Source organism: Arvicola amphibius, chromosome 1 (assembly GCF_903992535.2).
Source record: "Arvicola amphibius chromosome 1, mArvAmp1.2, whole genome shotgun sequence".
NCBI lineage: Eukaryota > Metazoa > Chordata > Mammalia > Rodentia > Cricetidae > Arvicola > Arvicola amphibius.
In genome coordinates, this window is record NC_052047.1 from 148,905,696 (window position 1) to 148,910,021 (window position 4,326).

Below are 4,326 nucleotides of genomic sequence, written 5' to 3' on the forward strand. Positions count from 1 at the left end.
CTAGAGAGTGAAAAAAAAACCACCCAGTGTTGAGCTCTAGTCTCCACATACACTAGCACACACATGCACTCGTACACAGATATGTATGCATACACATGAGAGAGAGGGGGGAAAGGAAAAAGTAAAAAGAAAATGCTGGGATTAAAGGTGTGGAGGCTTCTTTTCTACTTTTAACTTAGCAATTATTTAGATTATTTTTCAGTAACCTTTCTCTAATAATTTGTGTATATTTGTGTCTGTCTGTATGAAGGTCAGAGGACAACCTTGGGTGTTGTTCCTTAGTAGATTTCCATCTTGTTTTTAAATTTTTTATATTTTTTTTACCTTTAATTGTGTGCATATATGTGTACTGTGGGTGCATATTAAGTGCTGGCCTATGGAGCCCAGAAGAGGGTGTGTGATGCCCTGGAGCTGGAGTTACAGGTGGTTGTGAGCCACCTAACGTCAGTGCTGAAAACCAAATTCAGGTCCTCTGGGGAAAAAAATATTGGACTGTAAGAAAGCCTGTAGAACGTTTTCTTAATTAGTGATTGCTGGGGGAAGGCCGAGCTTATTGTGGGTGGTGCTGTCCCTGGGCTGTTGATCTTGGGTTCCATAAGAAAGCAGGTTGAACAAGCCAGGACGAGCAAGTCAGTGAGCAGCACCCCTCCAAGGCCTCTGCATCAGTTCCTGCCTCTAGGCTCCAGCCCTGTTTGGGTTCCTGTCTTGGCTTCCTTCAGGGATGGACTATGATGTGAAAGTGTAAGACAAATAAACCCTTTCCTCTCCAACTTGCTTTTGGTCATGGTGTTTCATTATAGCAATAGAAACCCTAAATAGGATACCAGCCCTTTGTTTGTTGGTTTGGGAATTTTTGTTGTTTTTGTTTGTTTGTTTTTGGATTGGTTTGTTTGGATTTTTGAGACAGGGTCTTGTTATGTGCTCTGGGCTGTCCAGAAACTTGGGATTCTCCACTGGCAGCCTGTTGAGTACTACCACGCTCAGTAGAATAGGTATGCACTACTACACTCAATAGAATAGGTGTGCACTGCCACACTCAGTAGAATAGGTGTGCACTACCACACTCAGTAGAATAGGTGTGCACTACCATGCTCAGTAAAATAGGTCCGTACTATCACACTCAGTAGATTAGGTGTGTACTACCACACTTGGTAGAATAGGTACGAACTACCACACTCAGTAGAATAAACCCGAAATTCCTCATCACAGTCTCAATGTGCTGGGCAATCTTCTCCAGAACCTCATTTTTAGTTCTTTTTTTTTTTTTTTTTTTTTTTTTTTTTTTTTTTTTTTTTTTTGGTTTTTCGAGACAAGGTTTCTCTGCAGCTTTTTTAGAGCCTGTCCTGGAACTAGCTCTTGTAGACCAGGCTGGCCTTGAACTCACAGAGATCCGCCTGCCTCTGCCTCCCGAGTGCTGGGATTAAAGGCGTGCGCCACCACCGCCCGGCTCATTTTTAGTTCTTAAGCAAGTCAAACACTTTTTTATTCTGATGTCCTTACACATGCTTCCTTTGGGCTTGGACTGTTTTTTTTTTTTTTTTTTTTTTTTTTTTTTTTTTTTTTTTTTTTTTGTTCTCATCTTTGAGGTGTTAGCTCAGTGTCACTCCCAGAGAAGATGGCAGTGTAAATTAGTGCCCAGCTATTCTGTCACAATACTCTGGTTCTTGCCTTTATGGTTTAGGCCTTCTCTTACCTTTTTTCTGTTCCCAGTCCGAGTACAGCTGTCTGGCTCCAGGGATCTTCTTTGTTCAGTTTTCCCAGAACTGAGGACAGCTCCTGCCTTAGGCAGGTATCATAAATATCTATCACAGGAGAAAAGTAAACGGGTCGAGCTAATGCTTAATTCAGCCTTTCTTTCCAATCGTGTGTGTGTGTGTGTGTGTGTGTGTGTGTGTGCTTGTGGTGTGCACGGAGGTAGGGATAACTTACTGGAATCAACTCTCTTTCCACCACATGGGACCTAGGGATCAAACTCAGGTTTTCAGGCCTGGCAGCTAGCACCTTTACCCACTGAGCCATCCTCTTAGCCCTTGAATCCAGTCTTTCTGGCCCCAAGCTTAAGCTCTCCATGGTGGTTTGATGATAATGGCCCTCATGGGTTCATGTATTCGAATGCTTAATCCCCAGTTGGTGGACTGCTTAAGAAGGATTAGGAGGTGTGTGGCTTTGTGAGATGAAGTGTGTCACTGTGAGAGAGGGTTTTGAGGTCTCATATATGCTCAAGCCACACCCAGTGTTTCAGACCACTTCCGGTTGCCTGTGAGTCAGGATGTAAGAACTCTTAGCTCCTCCAGCACCATGTCAGCATGCATGCTGTCTTGCTTCCTGCTATGACAATAATGAACTAAACCTCTGAACTGTAAACTGCCACCCCAATTAAATGTTTTTCTTTATAAGAGTTACCATGATCCTGGTGTCTCTTCACAGCAATAGAAACCCTAACTAAGATAGAAGTTGGCACCAGGGACTGGGATTTTGTTTTGATAGGTCAGACTATGTTTTTGTTTGGAGTAATATGGACTTGGGAGTTTGACTTAGGAAAGCACTGGAATGCTTTAAGAGCTACTCAATGGCCAGACCAGTAGGAGCACAGAAAACAGTGCTGCTAAGAGTTATTTGAACTATGAGGGCCTAGCTCAAGAGGTCTCAGAGGAGCAGAATATTAATATATAGCCTAGAGATTATCGTGTGATATTTCGGTGAAGAAACTGGCTACCTTTTGCCTTTGTATGAAGAGTCTGCCTGAGGCTAAAGTGAAGAGTTTTAGATTAATTACACTGGCAGAGGAAATCTCAAAAGAGCCTCGTATAGGCTCTGTCATGTGGTTTTTAGTGGTAACTCTAATGAAGATTTATAATGAAAAGGAGTAAACTGAGCAGAATAACTTACAAAATGTAAAATTTGAGGAGAAAAGGGGCACCAGGAAATGGAATGGAACTAAGTCCTATGTTCAAGAAGATAAACAGATTAAGAAAAGGAATAGAGGAAGTAGTGACCTCAGGGCAAGATCCCACTCCGCTAAATTTCCAACTTGTGAAAAGGAATGAAAGAAAAGCTTAGGGGCTGGAGAGATGGCTCAGAGGTTAAGAGCATTGCCTGCTCTTCCAAAGGTCCTGAGTTCAATTTCCAGCAACCACATGGTGGCTCACAACCATCTGTAATGGGGTCTGGTGCCCTCTTCTGGCCTGTAGGCGTACACACAGACAGAATATTGTATACATAATAAATAAATAAATCTTTAAAAAAAAAAGAAAAGCTTAGAGTTGAGTATCATGGTGCACACATTTAATCCCAGCACTACAGAGGCAGAGGTAGGTGGATCTCTGAGTTTGAGACCAGCCTAATCTACAGAGCGAGTTCCAGGACAGCCAGGCTTAAGGAATGAAGGTGGGTTAGCCATTAACAGAAAGCTGGTGAAGTATAATTGAAAGATCTCTGAATTCAAGGTCAGCCTGGACTACAGATCCAGTTTCAGGACAACCAAACTTAGGCAGTGAGGAAATCATCGAAAGCAGAAAGCTGGTGAGGATGTAATTGAACGAGAGGGCCATGTCGCAGCTCCCGTAAACAGCAGAACCTGGCAGCTTTGGCCACACAGCTGTGGAATTAAGAAGAAAGGGGTTATAGAATTTGCATCCAAGTCTAAGGGAAGACTCTGAGACCAGGCATGACTCAGGGGTGTCCCTGAATGAAGGCCATTGTGTGAAGCTGTGAAGGTGAAGCCTGAATTGCCTTGGAGATCCCAGAATACTGGAGATGCCAGAGCCATGGGATACCTTCTGAGGAGAGCTGGTAATAAGGGTGGAACCAGCCCAAGAGAAAGGTTTGTTGCAGTCAACAAGGTTATAAGGAATTGGAGATCTGAAGACTGTTCTGACATCCAACATGGAGATTCAGTTTGGAGTTTGCCCAGCTGGTTTTTGGTCCTGCTTTGGTCCAGTATTTCCTTCCTTCTGTTTTGGACTGGTAATGTATGTTATATGCCATTGCATGTAGGAAGTATGTGATCTTTTTATTTTAAAGGAGATTGCAATTAAGAGGTTGCATGAATATTAGAAGAGACTTTGAACTTCGGACATGTTGAGGCTATGATAGACTATAAGGACTTTTGAAGTTGAACTAAATGCATTTTTGCATTATGATATTGTTACAAGTTTATGGGGGCTAGCGAGTGGAATGTGGTAGTTTGAATGTAATAGACCTCCATAAATTCAGGGAGTGGCATTATTAGGAGATTTGGCTTTGTTGGAGTAGGTATGGCATTGTTGGAGGAAGTGTGTCACTGTGGAGGCGGGATTTGAGGTCTCATATATGCTCAAGCCACGC